Source organism: Lissotriton helveticus, chromosome 5_1 (genome assembly GCF_964261635.1).
Source record: "Lissotriton helveticus chromosome 5_1, aLisHel1.1, whole genome shotgun sequence".
NCBI classification, from domain to species: Eukaryota; Metazoa; Chordata; class Amphibia; order Caudata; family Salamandridae; genus Lissotriton; species Lissotriton helveticus.
Genome location: NC_136065.1, coordinates 764,995,642 through 765,016,025, shown reverse-complemented (window position 1 = coordinate 765,016,025; position 20,384 = coordinate 764,995,642). Strand labels below are relative to the sequence as shown.

At 43.1% G+C, this 20,384-nt stretch overlaps 1 protein-coding gene across 2 annotated transcripts in view; it reads left to right on the top strand.

The window, feature by feature from the left end:
• LOC144753369 (cGMP-dependent protein kinase 2-like) overlaps positions 1–20,384 on the top strand; it is a 1,794,633-nt gene that overhangs the window by 1,395,723 nt on the left and 378,526 nt on the right. The gene's annotated exons all lie outside the window — the stretch shown is intronic.

Here is a 20,384-nt window from a genome sequence, read left to right as displayed (position 1 = left end):
CTAGTGAACTCTGAGCTAGCTGGCACAAACACAAAACTTTAAGTCTAATATCGTCGGTAGAAGACCTAGTTAACCTCTGCCCTAGGTCTATACTATTGAAGATATTATTCCAATGCGCAGAGCCTATTGGGATAATAGGAACTACACTACAGACTCTTGTGTCCCTTAGAGAGATAAGTTTTCATCATGTGTGTGCACTTAACATTTCAATGTCAAACTTCAATTCTGCAGCCTCACGTGCTAGGTTACCATTCAGAAACATGGACCGTGGATACTTCAAGGGTCAGATCAAAAATAGAACCTAAAATATTACACAGTACTTGGTTATGTAATGGTCTGCACTAAACTATTGATGTACTCCAATCACTGTGGGTCAAGTACAAATACAAGTTCAAATCCTCACTGCTGTCCACCAGTTTCAGAAATGGTGGTCTCTAGTTGGCAAAGGTAGACACCTTTGTCCAAATAGGGACCCTTGCTTCTAGTTAGGGTAAGGGGAAACATACAATTTCGATAATCCCTGCTCAACCCCTTGGTAGCTTGGTATGAGCAGACAGGCTTATTCCAAAGGAAATGTGTAAAGTATTGGTTCCAACACTCACAGTAACACAGTGAAAACACCACAAATGGACACCACACCAGTTTAGAAAAATAAAATATATTTATATCAACTTAACAAGCCCAAAACAACAAAAATCCAACATACACACGTTAAAAATATGACTTTCAAAAGGTTTCAAGAAATTGTACCGTAGAAAACTATGGATGGGTGACTTTTACACAAAGTACCTGTAGTTGCGTCAAAATACTTAAGGCCAAATAGCCACAGAGTGAAGAAGTGCTGAAAACAAATAGGTGCGTCAGTTACTGGGACCTTGGGGAGGCAATGCGACAGATCTACTGCACGCAGGAGAAGTGATGCGTCAAATTCGGTCTGTAGGGGTAAGTTATGTGTCGATACTTTGTGGCAGTTCTGGTCCGCAGGTGATGTGTCGGGAAAACGTGCCGCACAGGTGCGTGCATGGAAATCGATGTGGCAATGGCGAGCGGCACTGCATCAGTTTTCTTCAGCTGCAATCCCTCCATGCGTTGATTCTTGCAGTGGCATCAGTTTTCGCAGTGGCACGGCGATGCGTGGAAATTCTTCTCCCACCGTGGAGATGCATTGGAAAAACAGCAGCGAGAAGAGTGTTGCGTCGTATCAGGAGCTATAGAGGGAAATCATCAGGCCACCCTACTCTCACAAATTATTCATACAAAAAAGGCCTGACTACAAGAGAGTGTCTTCAATATAGCTCTTGGAGACTGCATCAGACGTGTCAATATCACTTTGACACCACTATTTGGCACCTTGTCCACTTTTTTGCAGTCCCAGTACTCTCAATCTAAAAAAGTCCTAAAAAACCTTTAAAAACACCCGAACCGCTGTTAGTCAAAGTGTCCAACCACGCAAATCCTTTCCCACAACATATGAGTAAAGAATGTTTCACAAAAATAAGTGAGAGAGTGAGAGGGCACCTCTTGTATGCAACACCAGGGAGGCTTCCAGCCGGTTCTCGCCAGTATGCCCACATATATCATCATTGGTTGCCCACTCACAGAAGAAAAGAAAAGAAAATAGTGTCTAGTGCAAAGAGAGAAGAACAAAAAAAGTAACTGCCCCAAACCGTAACCCTGTGCTATGCAAAGAACAGCATGTTCAATGCAATTAAAATCGAGTTAAGACTCATTTTTCAACGTACCCTTTTTATTCTGGAATGTGAGCTTACTCGCATTAAAACCACAGCATGTTTCTAACCTTTTCCAGGAAGGCCAACATGTTTAATTGCCAATTATGTGTGTTGTGGCAAATTCGTCAGGGAGAGGTTCAGTCAATCTCCTCTCTAGACACAACTTTATATAATGCGGATTGGCCGATGTCGGCAGAGGGCTTTCATACCAGCCTATACCATACCAAAAGGGGTATGTTCATCACTCATTGCCCCCTTGTATTGTAAAGCAATATCGTTGCTTATTGTATTGCATATGCTTGATTCCCAAGCTCAGTCTTGACCCGAGATCTCCCTCAAGCAGGAGACACAGCACACAGCAAAGTCCTTCTCCTTCCCTTGGCAGAAACAGCAACTGCAGGCCAACCCCATACAGCACACAGCAAAGGGGCAGTACTTCTTCTTAGTCTCTCAAGCTCTTCTCCTTGGCGAAGGGTCCTATTAAATTCCAGGGATAATGTAAAAGTCTTGGGTCTGCGGCACCCTTTTTACACTGTAAATCTCAGTGTTCCCTCCTGGCCCAGGACTCGGGAGGCCAGTTCAGACCAGTTCTGCGGGGCCCCTTTGCAAGTGCACAACAACCTCCATTGTCAGTGGGAGCCCTGGCTCCAGGCACACCACAGGGGGGCGGAGACATCATCTTGGAAGGCAGGCACAGCCCTATTCAGGTGCAGGTGCTACTCCTCCCAAAACTCCAAATGCAGACCAGGCCTATTCAGCCTAGCGCTGACTGATCCAGATTCTCTGGAGTCATTGCATATCCCCAGCCCCTGTTGCTCCAAAGCCAGACAGTCAATACACATCCTAGCAGAGGCATAATCAATGGTTCAGTGAGAAAATACCTACTTTCAAACACAGAATGTAAAAATCACCCTCACTAAAAGATGCATTTTTAACATTCTGAGTTCAGGCATACTAAACTTTATTTTCCTATCTGGTTTCCAGAGGCAGTTATGCTTATAAGATGTTATAAGCAAACACCCCATGCTATCCTATGGGATCAGATAGCCTTACAATAGTGAAAAAGGAAATTGGCAGTATTTTACTATCAGGACATGCCACACACATCAGGGCGTGTCCTACCTTTCACATACACTGCACCTTGCCCACAGGGGTAACTTGGGCCTACCTTAGGGGTGACTAGCATACAAGAAAAGGGAAGATTAGGGCCTGGCAAATGGGTGCACATGCCTGGTCGACCTGGCAGTTAACAAACTGCGCACAGGCACTACAGTGGCAGGTCGGTTTTACCTTTTCAGAGCTACTCATGTTGGTGGCACAATCAGTGCTTCAGGCCCACTAGTAGCATTTGATTTACAGGCCCTGGCACACACAGTACACTTTACTATAGCGTTACCAATAAATCAAATATGCCAATTATGGATAACAAATCATTTTCACAATTTACACAGAGAGCATATGCCCTTTAGCACTGATTAGCAGTGGTAAAGTGCCCGGAGTCCTAAAACCAACCACAACAGGTCAGGAAAAAATAGGAGGAAGAAGCAAAAAGTTTGGGGATAACCCTGCAAATAGGTCCAAGTCGTATTTGCATTTATATAGCGCTTTTTACCCCTGATGGGGTGTTAAAGCGCTTTTTTGGCGATTAACATGATACTCCGGAATCCATAAAAGATTAGTGTTGAATTAGTATAGTTAAATATGAAAGTAATTTGAGTGGTGAATATTAGTCAGTTATTTGGATTGAGAAGGACAGCGGATGGATAAAAGTGGGGAAAATGGTTTGCATTTATATAGCGCTGTTGCCAATGATGGGGGTTTGAAGCGTTTTTGGCAAGTAGCACGCTACTCCATGTGCTGCAGACCACTAGAGACATTTAGCTAACAGGTCCTGGGTACCCCTTTGTATCATAAACTAGGGACTTTTAGGTAAGTTAAATATGCCCATCAGGAGTGTAGTCAATTTGGCCATGTTTTAAAAGTCAGAGCATGTGCACTCAGCCCTGGTTAGTGGAGTTCCATTGCATAAAAAAACACCTGCATCCGTCTAAACCAATGGAGGGTGACCATACAAATGATGTATTTTCCTAAGAGGCAAAACTGCAGACTGATGCCCAATGGGCTACCCCACCTCTTTCTTTGGGCCATTATAAAATCCATTTTGTCTGCAGGACTTTTCTACCTCCCAAGAGGCAGATTATGGGAAAACCCCAATCAGGGCAATCCTCCAGATTCGAATGCACCTTCAGGGTCTAGTGGGCTGATATGCCCCCCAGAGAGCATATTGAAAGCAAATTTCCTAATCTGACTACTGAGGGGCAGAAAAACTGTATTGCCCTATTACGGTGCGGAATAGATCTTCGCCAGGGAGAGCTTCCCCACCCCCTTTTTTAAAAACAAATATAAATAATTAAATTCCTGGTGTTTAGTGGGCTTTTACCCCAAAGGGCATATTTAGGACAAGCCCCCAATCCGCCTCCTAGAGGGGTTAGACCTCACCCATCCCTTCCAATAAAAAAAAATGTTTTTTCCACCTCCCCTAGAGGCAGATTGGAATGCAACTCCCGACTTGCCCCCAGAGATGGCAGATGTACTGCGTTTCCCCCTTTTGGGGTGGGCCTTAAGCCAGAGTTGGCTATCCCACCCCTTTTTTTTTCCTTTAAATTTCATTCCCTGGAGTCTAGTGGGCATTCCGTCTCCCTTTTGGGGGGGTAGGTTTGGGAGTGAACACCCCTATCTGACACCCAGAAGAGGATCAAAGACTTATTGTGCCCATGAGGAAGCAGATGCCCAAGACCCAAGGTTTAAGTTTAAGTTTAAGTTTAATTTATTATGCATAGTTAATTAAAACCATTGCAATGCATATTACAAAATTCTTAAAACATCATTATTTAAAACCATTGAAATAGATCATAAAATTGGAAATTCATTATAGTTTGCACAAAATAACTCAATAAAACTGGTCAAACCACACTTTTTTACACTGGGTGGTGAGCAATCCCGATCCCCGCATTAGATGAATCCCGTCCTGTTCGACCATGTACTATTTCTGCCACCAGAGTTTTGCTTTTCACAAGGATGACCCTCTGGTGCTAGATGGACATGTGCAGTGAATATGTACTTAGGTGCTATTGTCCGTCTGTTAGTCAGCCTGAGTCTGTAGCGTTATCCACCGATTTTGGCAGTCTTGGCACTCTTTGCTCGGTCGTTGCCAGAAATTTCACAAATCTACAGTTTAGTTTAGTGTTTAACGGATTCAGGCAGGCGAGCATCGCTTGGCTCTGGTGCTGATCCCTTTTTGCTTAAGTTGGTCTTTAAGAAGCAGTTGGCATGCTTGTTGCAGTTCTGCACATGAGCAGATTACGTGAAGAATGTCACAGTTCTAGTAGTTACAAAGCTTGCAGGCTTCATTTCGGTCTTTCCTGACCATGGCGGTAGGTGCTCTGTACTTGGCAGAATCCCTAGTCTGTATTTTAAAATGTTCATTTTTGTGGCTTTCAGGTAACCCTGGTTGAAGTATATTTGTGGTGTTAGTGATTTATAAGAATTTAGGGTCATCCATGCATGCAATCTTTTTGTGAATAGTGCCTTATCATCCAGTAAGGAGAGGGATTTAATATTTTTCCAGACTAATTTTTTGAAAGTGCTATGCCCAAGTTGTGTGTCCCAGAGCACTGAGAGTTTAGTGGCTTTCAATGCTGTTTGAAGGTAAATTCTTGCCTCAGAAGCATCCCTGTTTTGTATATCCTGCCATAGCAGAGAGTGTAGTGTATCTGTAGTGGCGCTTCTAAGTTTATGCCAGCAAATGATGTATGCCCCGTGTCTGGCTAGATCTTGCTTTTGCAGGTCGAACTCCAGTCTTATTTGAGCCGGAGATGTGTAAATCGGGAGCGAGAACATTGTTCTGTAAGCTTTAACCTGTGTGCTATCCAGGTCTTTGGAATCTCTTCCTCGCATAGCCTCGCTGCCGTAGGTAATCGATGGAAGCAGATTTGCCTGGATTACTCTCAAGAACGGGGTCAGAGTCGGATTGGGTTGCCAGATTTTTCATCGTCAAGGCGATCAATGAACCTCTCCTTCTTATTTCCTGCTTCGGGTGCGCGAAAGCGCCTTATTTGTCAAAGATGACTCCCAGATATTTATACGCACAAGCTGGCTCATTTTTTATACTGCCAAGAGACCAGCTCTTCTGTTGTTTTTTGTTGGTGTTAAATGATATTGTGCGAGTCTTACTGAGGTTTATTTTGAGGTTGTTTTCCATGGCGTATCTTTGCATTTCAGTCAGAAGACGTTAAAGACCAATGTAAGTGTGGCTAAGTAGCACTACGTCGTCTCCGTACAGAAGATTGCTCAGAGTTTTCCCTCCTACCCTTGGTGAGTGGGAGTTGCAGGCATCGAGCGCTCTCGGTAGGTCTGCCATAAAAAGGTTAAACAGAATTGGCGCAAGCACACACCCTTGTTTAAGTCCTTTGGTGGTTTGTACTTTTGAGGACTGGTGAGTGCCACTCCCTAGTTTCAACTGCACCCAGGTGTCCGTATGGAGAAGCATCAGCTTCTGTTTAAGGTCGACTGCGGTAGACCCCATTGTGCCAGTTACCCCCATAGTCTACCTCTCTCGATGTTATCGAATGCCGCGCTGAAGTCGATGTAACACAAGTGTAGCGGAAGCTTAGAGGATTTTGCTGCGTCGATAATTAGTGAGATGGCAAGGATGTTTGTTGATGTTCCAGTCTTTTTCAGAAAGCCAGTCTGGTTCAGCGGTATTATCAGGTTTGACTCAGACCAAAGTGCAATCTCCTCTAGTATAGTGCCGGCAAAGTATTTTGCCTCATTGTCAAGAATGGCTACTAAACGGTAGTTGTTTGGGTCATCCGTGTCTCCTTTTTTGTAGATAGGAACAATCATCGACCCCCTCCAGGATTCTGGAATTCTGTTTAGTGACCTGATTTCCACGAATAAGAGTTGCATGATGTCAGCCCACCCTTTGTTCTTTGCTTTGCAGAGGGCAGGTGGGATGCCATTTGGTCCCGGGCCCCTTCTTTCCTGCCTTTGGCTATCTGCTTTTTGATTAAGTCTGTCTGCTGGTTCCTCAAGTTCTCTGGGAGGTTGGTGGCCCAAGGGGTCCACTATCCCAAAAAAAGAATCCATGTTGTCTAGTGATATGGATCCCTGCTTGGGAATTGCCCCAATGGAGTGATCCCTAAGCATCGATCAACTAGGGAGGGAACCCTTTGGAAAATGGAGATTCTCCCATTTTGAATGATACCTCTCTCACCAAAATCCATGCTAAGGGGACAAGTTATGTTCCCAAGCACCAATGCAAGTGAAAATAAAATGATTGGTTAATTTTACTTTCACTTTAACAGTAATGACATCAGTGTTCCATGTGTGCTGATCGTAATTACAAAGAAAAAAAGAGCTTTTGTTGCTTGGGAAGGTGTTCCTCAACAGCCTGACCCGAAAAATGTTAAAGTTAATCCCTTTGATACCAGCACCAGAAGGATTCCTTGCCCTTGGCTGTTTTATGCGCTCTCAATGTCAATAGCACCTGGCTTGGAGCACTGTTGATGTGGAGGTCTCATCAATAGCATCCTGGTGTTTCAATCAATCAATTAACTTTATTTGGTCTTTGAGACAAAACACATAAGAGTAAAGCAAGCCATAACTCACACTTCAAAATCATCCTCAATATCAACAATTTAAAAATACATTAGACAAAATGCACAGTTGAAATGGTCCTACAAAGATGTAAAAGACAGAGAATATCCTACACACCAAAGGGGTTTAATCACAGCTGTTTCTCAGCGTAACAGCAACTTTTAGAAAGGTAAGAATGTGAAGAATGATATCTATTGAAAGCATTTGCAAGTATATGAGTGCAGGCTGAATCTGTGTTAAATTAGCCCTTTTCAGTACGGGTAGAATGGAATGTTTCCTGCGTACTTTGTAGAAGCTATGAAATATAATATAATCTGGTGTGTCCTGTGGAGACTTACTGTTGCAGCCACAGGACATAAGATTAACACCCCTCTTCCCTCCCGTGGGTAGGCTAACAAGAAGGGCAATAGGTCCAGCTGGAGCCTAGTAGGTAAAAATCGGTCATAGCTACTTTTAACACACAAAAGGTAAGGATCGGTAGAGGACTTTCAAGAGGACATATCGACAAACACTAGACTTCATTAAAGCGTACCCATCCCTATCCAACAGCCTACATCTTAAAAAAAAAGATTTCACACATTTGTGGTCCTACTTGCAAATACTGTCCTGATTCCTAAATAAATCTCCCCTACCCAGGTTAAAAAACAGTCCCTGATATGTTTAAACCAGGGAATGTACAGGGAATGATCCAGGGCCAGGCAGTCCTTGATAATCTCTTTGCTCAATTGGATGCCAGGCCTGGGCCAGATATTTATCCAAAGAGAGAGTGGGTGAAAAGCAGTGATATCAGTTCGATAAGCCACTCACAACTCTTCATGCACTGAGAAAATTGGACTACTTTGCGGGACATATAGAAAAATCTACAAAAAGCATTTTCAACAATTTGCAACTCCTTCTGATTGATGTAACCAGAGATTTCACTTCCTTAAACTACTTTAGAGATGGATTTAGCCCAATAAATCTGTCAGAGAACACCAGTGGGTCTACTGCCTAATCGTGTAGCAAAATTAAATACATTGGTGTTTTCCCTGACAAGGTCCTCTTTTTCCTGTTAACTAGGAAATGTTAACTTAGGGAGGAGTCGACAACAAACCCTGATAAGGAAAACTCCCTGATCTTTGGCACTGGAGAAGACCCAACATTAAAAGTAACTAATTTGGTGGATCAGGAGCCTACGACTATTATAAAAGATGTTTTACTGTTCACTGAGAAATCCAACTCCTCCATAAAATAAACAAATGAGTCCAGTAAGGTCTGCAGACCCCTGGCGGTTCTGTCCATAAACATTGCATTACCTGCTTATAATAAGACCGGCAGATGCCGGGGACCCATCTTTGGACAGTCTATTTTTCAATCAGATAGTACCTACTCCAAATTATTGACATAAGTTAAAAAGGAATGCGGCCAAGATACAGCCCTGCCGCATCACTCTTTGAATTTTAAAATGGAACAAATTTTGAATAGCATACCACTGCTACCGTGTCCCTGTGGAGGTCCCTCAGAAATAAAACAATGTCCTGATCTACACCCATGGATTACATAATCTGCCAGAGTTTGGATCTATTTACTCAATGAAACGCAGATGATAGGTCCATAAATGCAATATGTATAGAGCCGGGCCGTGCAACAGTGTATTTACTTAATACTAGATACAAGTTCAAGCATTGATCCAGGGTTGCCCTCCTGGACCGGAAGTCATGCTGTGTCTCAGACAAAACACTGTTAGTCGCTGGTTATTCAGAGAGCATGTTCAAGAGAATGTGCCCTACCATCTTAATTCTTGAGTCAAGTAGTGAAATAGGCCTGCAGCAATGGATGCTATCCATCTCACCCTTTTTAAAAAATTGGTACAATAATTGACTTTGCCCGTGACTCTGGGGGGCCAGCCTCCATAGTAGCGTTAATAAGAGAGGTCCGGAGGAGGACCCAAACCTCCACATCCTGTAGGTACGTAATGATCAGTGAATCCCATCAGGTCCTGCAGCCTTGTTCTTAGATAACACCAATGTGCCTTTCTTTACCTCATCTGATGAAAATTATATGGCAGCGTTCCCTTCTATCATACCCATTCCCCCTCTGGATGCAGAGGGTGGGGAGTTATAGATTTCCCTAAAATGTCCCACCCAGCTGTCTTCGGTTATATGAGCCTCCAAAGAGTCACTGGTATTTACTGCAAAAAAAGGGATTGTTGATGATACTCCAAAATGTAAAGCTACTCCTCAAGGTACTAGCCTCTATCAGTTCTATCCAGCTCTCCTTTATGATGTTCTTCCGTCTAGTAAGTTCTTGTATATAAAGCCTATGGCTGTTCTTAACTAAGGAGGGGTACTTTGGCTTGGCCCTCAATGCTCTCTTCAGGGTTCCCAAAGCATAGGAACAGCCTGAGTCAAACCACCTTGGCAGCATACGCTGTTTCAGAGGGGCTGGTGACGAGGTGCTGGTGCCGTCAGTAGTTCCTAGATGGAATTAAGGATATCAGAGAAGGCCTCCTGGATACTGGATGGGTTGTTTTGTTGGGATATACAAGTTTTGAGCTAGTTCTTACTAGGCCTGGGCGGTAAATTCCGTTCCGCTCGCGGAATTTGGGTAATTTCGCATTCCGCGAAGAACGCAAAATTGCCCAAAATTCTGCGTTGCGCGATTTCGTGAAATTTTTTGCTTGTTCGCGTTCTCAAATGCGTGTTCGCAAGATATTTCCACCCGAGCACGCAAACAGCGATTGTGAACAGTAAAAAAGCATAGCGAACAAGCAATTCCGCCGTTCGTGGAATTTCTGCGTGTTCGCTGAGATTTTTTACCATTTCGCGGAGATTTGCGTAACACGATTATGCAAATTCCGCCCACCCCTAGATCTTAGGCAGGGTGTAAAGAAAATTATAAAAAGGGTCTGGTATTATCTGCGACCACTCAAGTCTCCTACCTCCATCAATGGCTTATAGATACCTCTCACTCCCACCCTGAATAAACCAACAGGGACCCACAGATTGTAGCATGCACATTGTTATGATCACTAAAGTGGCTTAAAGAAATTACAAATTCTGAAAGAAAAGAAAAAAAATGATGCAGAAGCAAAGATAAAGTCAATAAATTATTCACAACCCCTAACTGTAATGGTGAGGTTGGGCTCCTTGCTCCGGGGGGGGCATCTTACACATTGCTGAAACTAGGTCCAATTGATTTAAAATGGCATTCCATGTGCAGACCTGTCATGAGGAAGCATTCTTGAGCCTGCACTCCTTCCCTCGGGTCCCCACATAAATGAACATTAAAATCACCAACTACCATAATATTTGCACTTGGCACATTAACACATTTTGAATCTTGCAGAGTTTGCAAAAAGGGAACTACCGTAGGTAAAACCTTAAGACTGCAACAGATCGCTAGGAGCACAAACATGATCAATCCCCCCACCCCAGCGGGGTTTGCAGGCAAAAAAAGTCCTAGAACCTTCCAGAAAAAATCAGTTTGTAGTGGCACATGTCTCCTGGAGGCAGATCACAACAAAACCTTTAAAAAAAGGTCAGTCACATGGGGCCGCTAAACTTGCCAGCGAGGTCAGCGATGTTCCAACTGATGAAATGACACTCTTTTACGGGCAGGAGATATAAGAACCTGAAGACTCGGGTCTTGAGAAGTCATCTGAACCTCTTCTGGAGAGTTTGTACCAGAGAGTCAATCTCAGCCATCCAGGGTTGATAGGGGGCAAAACTATTTGAGAGCACAGTGTTTGAGGCATCTCCTTGCAGGTACCCTGAACCAAATTTGAAGATCCCGTGTTTTGCCTATGGTCAAGTTGTGATGGGTGAACCGGTGGTCTGTAGAAAAAACACAGGTGGAGGGCTACAATGGTAGAGATAAAACAACTAGGGTGGGGTGCCAAATTGATGCAAGAATTCACTCAGCTACTTGGGGCCTGTTGTTATTGATGATGATACATTCACCCAAGAAGGATTTCTTGACCCTAGCAACCCAGCTCATTCTTCATACCATGATGCGATGATATGTCACCCTAGCCCCCAGGGTGGTATTTAAGTTCAGCAAACACAAAACATTATTTTTAAGTTGGTCAAAGTCCTCCATGGTACCTGGTGAAAGGATAGGAATGTTCCTCAGCACTACCACATAAGGGGTAGATTGGGGAGGAGGGTTAAAAGTAATTGGCCTGGGGCAAAAGCAACACATGTCACAATTGCATGGCCTATTAACTCCACCTTCAAATAGGCCAGTAGACACTATCTCATTCCTACCTTCCCCCTCCTCCTGGTGCGCACCAACTCTTAATGAGGGCCAAATTATTTTTGGCCTCGTGAGGTAGTTATGGGAGCTAGGTATAGAACCAGAACTCTGAGATCTCGATGGTTCAGCCTCCCCTACCAAATGGTGTGGCCCATATAGGTTTTTTTTGTTGTTTTTTTAGTGACCCATATAGTTTAGCGGTGGGCGATGAACCTGTACAAGAATGATTGTGGATTGGGACTTCCGCATGACATGTGGACTGGGACTGAATTTGTTTAGAAAGCTCTTTTTCAATGGCTGTTAAGCGGTAACTAATAGGTTTCAATGTAGCCCCCAATGCAGCTATTAAAGGGTCTTGAAAAGAGTCCAACCACGCCACCAAATCAGACCTTACCATATCTGTGGTGTTGATACTAATCATTGGTAAATCATCAATAATCAAGGTGCCTTCCACTCTGGTGACATTTCTCCACCATGGTCTGAGCAACAGGTTACATTTGGTTGACTGAATCGTGCATCTGGTGGCGCAAAGGATGTGAAAGCGCCTCCACCCCCTCCACAGCCAATGGTATGAGCTCAATGTCTTCCCAGCCACTATCCTGTACTTGGGTTGAGGCGGACAATTCCAGCCCCTGAGCAAGAGGAGCAGGCAACTATGCACCAGAAAGTAAACAAGAAAGGGTTAAACGAGAGAGGCTACGAGTGACAAGCTCTATTTCCTTATCAAGCACCCCAGTGGCACACTGCCAAAAGGCATCCATGGTGGTAATCTTTCCCATAGGGGCCTTGGAGGTAACCGCAGGGGTCTTTCATTTCCCCATGAATATCCAGAGGCTAGCTTCAACCAAGGGAATGTCGTAACGAGTCCACTGACCTTCAAAGTCCTCACGAGTGCCCGTTAGGCTAAGGATAGGGTGAACCTGTCATTAGACCTCATTCGAGTTGGGAAGAAGGAAGTTTGGTGACAACAGCAGCAATAGTAACAGTGCAGACAGTAACAACAGCGACCACAACTGACCACTTACCTCCTCCCCTGGTCTTGCAGCAGCCAATGCCTCCACCCACATAAGATGAAGGGCTGTTGCAAAGAGTCAGTGATGGCAAAAAAACTCATACTGGTGTCATCAAGGTTAGCTTGTGGTCACGCTGCTTGTAAATGACCTGAACATGCTGTAATAGCTTGAAGTCCTTCCTCTGCAGCTCAAGAAATTTCCTAAAAGTAGGTTTCTCCACTAAAAGGGCCAAGACCAAGCTAGACTGGAACCAGAGGATCTCCACACCGGTCCCTAAAGCTCAGATAGCGAGAAAAGACTAGAGGTATATCACCCAAGCAGCACTCACTGGGCAATCTCAAGGCAGCAGCCAGCCAGACCTCCTCTGTTGAATGAGGATGACTAAGAGAAGTTTTGGTCCAGTACATGCTCTCCTAAACAGTAATAATATTAATACATGATACTGTTCCACTAAGAGTCCCTGATAATGTATTAAATATCAGTATCCAACTAGGTCGATAGGAGCAATAATTAAGTGGAGCATAAGGCCTCACCCATCCGAGGGAGGCATTTTTCATCATCCGGCCATATTCCTCATTGGGCTGGCGCTGCAATGCCCAATGTACCCTTCTAATGGGGCTCTTTGCTAGAGATCTTTTTGTCACCAAACAGGTTGCAGGCATGCAACTCGAATGGCTCCAAAGGTGAAAGACACTGAAGAAAATCTAGGAAGACCCATGAGAAGGGGTTAAATTAACTACGGGATCCTAATAGTCTCAATTATCCATTTCCAGAATCTATGGTAAGGTTAAAAACAATTTAGAGAATGTGCAAGAAAATAATGTTCCTTGTATTCTCCCTAGGTGATTATTAGTTGTTAGTTGATCTAAAGAATTTTGGTGAAAAAATAGGTCAACATGTTTCATGCCTTTTATGTCCTTCAGGATCTACAGAAATTCAGCAAGACCCAACATCAGCTACCTAATCTTCTCTCCTGTAGAGTTCCTACACTGATCACAAGGCAAGTGAACCCTCACCTCTGTGAACAACAACAATAGTACTTGTCTTCAAGAATTACATCCCCTATATTAGGATTGTAGTCGATTTGCTAGCGACCTAGTAAAAATAAACAGAAAAACAGACATAATAAAAATTAGACAGATAGAAGGCAATATTTAGCTGAAATGTTGATTCATAATATTCATTAACAATGTTTTGTTTGTACAACTTGGCTTCACAATCATTACTCAAAGTTATGTGCACCATGCTCATGAAAAGGCATAAAGAAATTTCGTGGATGGCACATCCACTCAGGTGTATAGTGTGGCATTCGTGCTCACAATCCCAATTCCTGATCTTAAATTCTGACCTTAATTTCCTAAAAAAAAAGCCCCTTGGAGTATATGGAGATCTGTCCATTCCCAGGTAATCTATTATCAGAGGAGTATATGGAAACATTAATACGGAACGCTCATCCTACATTGTTGATGATCGGCCCTCTCAAGAGCTTGGTAGTTATTTCTACAGGCTTTTGTGCCTACCCGTCTGCCACATCCCTGAAAATAGGGAATGATGTAAAGTGTCCTTCTTTAAAATTCAGCTTATGAGGTAAGAATGGTGTCATGTATTTGATGATTTCAACAAGTAATGTGACCCTTGCATACTCCATTAAATGTGAACTAGGGAGAGGCTATCTGGTCAAAGAGTGTTGCCAGTACAGTAACGTTGAACACGCAGTTTAACCCGTGTATACATCAGACCTGCTGAATACAGGAGCCGCCATCTTGGAATGTGGTAATATGCTCTCTCAAAAAATGTGGAGGACTTATACTTAAGTCAAGGATTGATAAAGAGAAGCTAAAAAGGCTGCCCTACTCTTAATATAATATCAAATGTAGATAATCTTGATATAAACATATAAAATAGTTAAATGACAAATGCAGCAATCATTCCATAATTAAATAGGATTTTGGTTAAGTACATGTGGTAATATAGTAGGTAACCCAGGATAGTATAGTAATGAAGAAAATGTGGGGGATTTATACCTCATCTAGTTGAGGATGTGCTACAATTCCCCTTGGTAACCAGGTGTATTGGCTGGAAGCAATCCTCATACAGTAGTGAATGTACTGGTAGAGAATGTTCCTCATAAAAAGGAAATAACCAGTACTCAATATTCATCAAAATAGTTTTTTAAAAACATTTTTCTTCAAATACCCCGAGAGATCCAGTTGCAGCATTTTAAAACAGTCATACATATAAATTAAAACGAGATGGAAAACATACATAAATACATGCCACTTATACCTTAGTATTTAAAAAAGACATCATAAATACCATAAATATGAAGCAGTTATGAAAAAGGCAGCATTTCATAATTATTGATACAAAGCTGATGCATATACATATATTCCTGGCTAGAGAATAGTTGCATCGCCCCTTTGAGTTACATAATATTAAGATCATTCTTATAGCCTTCAGTCTCTCGCGCTATAAGGGCATCCGGCATCTTTTTTCCATTTTGTGATTGCCAACCAGATTTTTCCCCCCCTGACTGCCCCTGCATGAATACAGTGCTGTCTCTTGGTTTTATATCCCCAAAAGCTGTGCTAGCCACATCTCAAAGATGGGAGGCACAGGGTCTTTCCATCTAGCGGCAACTATTATCCTAATTACAGCTGTACCAACAAAAAACTCAATACTTCTGCGAAGTGTACAGGCCAATGCAGCCGTCATAACCCATAAGCATCTGGGTGGGGGTCAAGTTAAACATGCGACCAAACAATCTTTCCTAAAAACCCACCACATCGTTCTTCAAGGGAAGCGGTCTGGCACAGTCATAGAACATGTGTATTATAGTAGCCGATCCCTCCCCACACCTAGGGGAATTATCATCTGTTCTTTTGCCCCAGTCAAGATTCAAGATTCAAAGAAGCTTTATTCGATATTCAATAAGGAATTCATAAAAGCGTACAAGTTAAAAAGAAACAACAATCACAGCATATCACAGAAATACAAAAAGATAAAAACATGAAGGGTTAAAAAAGCGGGCAGATCCGGATTGAATAACAAACAAGTGCTTTAAGCGCTATATGAATATACAAAAATGGAAAGCTTTACATTGAATTTCTGAACCTAATCAATAATTTTAAAAAGCTAGACATAGCCTGAGCCACAGAAACGTTTTCCAGCTGTTGCAATCTAACATAGGCTATTCTGCAAGAGCGGTGGCCCCATGCTTTAAGGATTGGTTTCAAAATAATCCTCCGTGGAACAACATAAAATTTACAAAATAAAATACAGTGTAGGTTTGATTGAGGGGATAAATCATCACAGGGGCAGGTGGGCAAATCCCTCGACCAAGTGTTACAAGATGGAAAAGTGCTGTGACGAAAGAAAGTACCAAACCTGAACCGTGTTAATAACATTCTTGAGTAACAGGTTAGATCACTTAAAAGATACAATTGAGGCCCTGGATTAATAGTAATTTCCTGAAAGGCCAAGACTGTGTTTTTAAGTTTTTCTATGGACCATCTTTTATTGGTTAAATGATTCATGGCAAGTTGTTTCAATGATTTTCTAGTGATCATTTCCATACTAAGTGGTCTAGAAAAAAACTCAGGATGGCCCAGTTCGATCATCAGGGATTGCACGTGGGACAGCCATTTTCTATTTCTAACACCATCCAAGGTAAGATAGTCAGAAATTAAATTGCGATTAAAAGCTGTCTCCGGGGTAACACACACCTTGTGCCATAAAAGGATAGGTGCAATTTTTATAGTGTCAGAAATAAAAGGTAATCCTAATTCAATATGGGTGAGGTAGTTTGCTGAAGATTTAGGGGCCCCCACCAGATATCTGAGGTATTGATTTTCAATTAATTGAATAGATGTTCTATTTTCAATGCCCCAGATACCCGAGCCATAGGTGGCCGTAGATATACCCTTAGCCTGATATATTGTAATTAGTTCCTTAACGGGTCTCCCCCCGAGTTTCGCCGCAAAGTTATGAAGTGCACCGAACGCCCTCAAAAAGGCTAGTTTTCTCGCTTTGACTGCTGTGTGCCAAGTGCATTTCCTGTCAAAGGATATTCCAAGGTAGGGAAAGTGATCTATGGTCTCTATCTTCCTGCCTTCAAGGTATATGGGACAGGGTGCTTTCTTGGTACCATGCCCACAAGCATAGTGTACGTTTTGGTAGTGTTGACTTTTAGCCCCTTATCTTCCATATAAGTATTACATTTTGTGACTGCCCTCTGAAGACCCAACCTAGTGTGCAACATAATTGCCGCATCGTCTGCGTACATGAGTATGGGGACAGGGTGGCCCTGGGATGAAGGGTAGTCATAGGGGAAACCCTACAGGTGGTTGCCAATAGAGTTTATATATAACATGAATAGCAGGGGTGCTAGAATGCACCCCTGTCTCACTCCCCTTTTGATGAAAAATTCGGACGAACACTCACCTTGCTTACCAAAGCGCACCCTGGCCCCAGCACCCCTATACAATTCCTTGATGAAGTTTAGAATTGTTACGTTGATTCCCAGGTCGGATAGTGTGGACCAAAGTTGGTTGTGGTCCACGTAATCAAAAGCAGAGCTTAGGTCGATAAAAGTAATAAAAAGGTTCCCTTTTCTGGCCTTGGTATACTTAGAGATTAAAAGATACAAATTTAAGCTTTGCTCTACTGTTCCCATGCCGGTGCAAAAACCATACTGGAAATTAGATATGATGCTTCCTTCATCGGCCCACAGTTGGATTCGCTTTAGAATAATGCGACCGGCTACCTTCATTAGGGCGTCTAAAAGGGAAATAGGCCGATAACAGGTTGGATCTTGTCTATCGCCCTTTTTAAAAATAGAGACCACTATGGCCTCAGTCCAAGTTGGTATTAATCCAACCATGTTTGCGCTATTCATGACATTAGTTAAAAGCGGGGCCCAGAGGTCAATTTCATATTTAAAAACATCAATTGGTATGCCATCCGGCCCGGGCGCTTTACCAGAAGGACTCTCCCTTATAGCCATTTTAACCTCATTACAGGTAAAAGATATTCCCAAAGGGAAAACTCCCTTGCTAGCGCATCCCATATTTCCAGACGTAATGGTAAGGGCAGGAGATACTGATTTACAGGAAGATTAGTTATCATAGAGGTGTTCAAAGTGAGTTACCCATGTTTCACCATTTATAGCAATATCTATCACCGCTATATTGTTTTTATCACGGAAGATAGAGGCATTAACCGCCTTCCAAAATAAGGTTGAATCTCTATTTTTGGAGGCAGTGATTAAGGCCTGCCATGCTTCGTGTTTCAATGATTTCTCCCTGTTTTTTAATGCTAGATGGTAAGAGCGTCTGGCTTCTCTGATCTCAGACAGGGATCTAGGAGTAGTGTGGAGGGCCTTTTTTAGATTTTTTAATGCATTGGTGCAATTATGATCAAACCAACCAGTTTGATGGTGAGTATCTGGGCGGTGATGTCTGGTCAGTAGTTGTTTTAAGGTTAATTGTATTTTGGGAAAAGAATCCAAAATTATGAGAGGGTCATCACTAGGAGAGAGGCAGATGTAAATTTCCTTCCTCATTTTAGATACTAGATTTATTAATAGACCCGCAGGGTCAACCTTATCCCATTTAAGGGTGTAACCATTTTTACGCGCAAGAGTGATCGGTTGTTGGTATGAGGCACTATTTTTCCTCCGCGGCCGCTCTAATTCGGCCTTTTTTATGGAGAAGGAAATTTGGTAATGATCTCCATAAATAACGTCTAACGTCTCCCATGAAGTTATTAAATAAGCATACGTTCTGGAAAGGAGGGTAAAGTCAATAATAGAATTACACCCTCTACCGTGGTAAGTTGGCTGGAACTCTATTATTGATGAGCATAACTCATTTATAAAGGTAAGATTAAAATAGAATAACAGATTATTCAGGATGTCACCTTGCCGTGAATGGGCAAGATGACTCTGGTTGTCGTCAGGAGGGTTTCCGAGGCCGCACAAGCCCTTCGGGCTGTCCCGACAAATGTTGCAGTTAAAATCACCCACCCAAACCAGGAAAAACTCCCCGCCTATTCTTTCCTTTATAGAGGAAACATCACAAAACAGATTATTAGTAACTCTATCCATGCAATCTGTAGACACATTATTATAAAAATTGATTAGAATCATTTTAACGGAAATGCCCCATTTAAGAATTAAAATCTGATAGTTTTCAGTCAAAAGGTGTTTTAAAACAAAAAGCCCGCTCATGTTACTTAGATATATACATAAACCCCCACTATTTCTACCGTGAGGGGATGGTAAGGCTGGAGAGTGGAAGGTCCGATACCCCAGTAAGTGTGCGGGGTCTAAGGCCCAGGTTTCCTGTAAATACAGGATGGTATATTTATCAACCAAGTCCCGCCAGGACTGTTGAACAAGTTTATTTGCCAGGCCTGCCACGTTCCAGGTCAGAACTGAGTAGGACACAGAAATAGGATTTGGTGTCTTATGTATTGCAGTGTCTCTAATTTTCTCTTCTCTAAGGGTGAAAGATGGGGATCTAGTGTATAAATGGTCCGGGTGTACCCTGTCATCCGGTGAATATGTAGTTGGTTCCCCCTAAGGCATAGGAAGAGGCCTTCCTATTTCAGTAATTTCATTGGAATCATTGGAAACAGTAGTATTACTAAATCCGTCCAATAAGGGTTTACTCGCACGCCCATTTTGATTTTTTAAGTTCCCTGGGGAAATGACTAATTGCCGGGGGCCCTGTTTAGCCGTCAGCTGTCAATCCAAGTCCTCTAGGCCTGACAGTGGATCAAATGGATTGTGTAAAGGAATATTCCATCGCCCTTTGGGGTTTATATATTGGTGTCTGCTAGAATGAGGGAAAAAGGGCCTATTGAAGCGTTGGGGTGGGAAGAATGGGGGAGGATTAGTGAAGCCAGGTATCGATGTTGAGTTTTGATTATTATAATGCATGGGGGTTTGTGAGGAATTGAATCTGTTCGATGTTGATGGAAAGTTTAGGGGGTCAGCAGAGCTTTAGGATAGAAGTGGTGCAGCTCGCAGTAGGACTTTGGACTCTGGTGTTTTTCTGCCCTGCCTGGTGCTCTTTTTAAAACCTGGTTGCAATTTTAAACTTCGTTCTTTTGGAGGCTGTGAATTATATTCCTGACTATGAGGAGCGGGAGCGGGAGCCCGGGACTGCGAGGACCAGCATTCCACCTACCATCCGCAGCTGGTGCCTCTTCCCGGACGTGCCCCACCTTCTGTCACCGCCTCTTTACTGCTCGCGGCCCCCGCTCCGCGGGAGCCGCTCGCAGTAGGACTTTGGACTATGGTGTTTTCCTGCCCTGCCTGGTGCTCTTTTTAAAACCTGGTTGCAGTTTTAAACTTTGTTCTTTTGGAGGCTGTGAATTATATTCCTGACTATGAGGAGCGTGAGCGGGAGCCCGGGACTGTGAGGACCAGCATTCCAACTACCATCCGCAGCTGGTGCCTCTTCCCGGGCGTGCCCCGCCCCCTCTTCTGTACTTAACTGAGCTCCTTACACGCTTAGCCCGGGCAAAGGGCGGGCCGTCTGAGGCTGTCTGAGGTCGGCTGAGGTTGGGTTGGGGCACCCCCCTTGTGTTTGTTTTGCATTGACTAAATTGTTTGTGTCTGCTGGGGCTAAAATTGTCAGTGTCATAGTCGCCTCTATTCGACACCCTGTTAATTTTCCCTTATTCTTTTATTCTGTTTCTATTCTTACAGTGGATCATGCCTTTACGTTTAGGGAAAGAA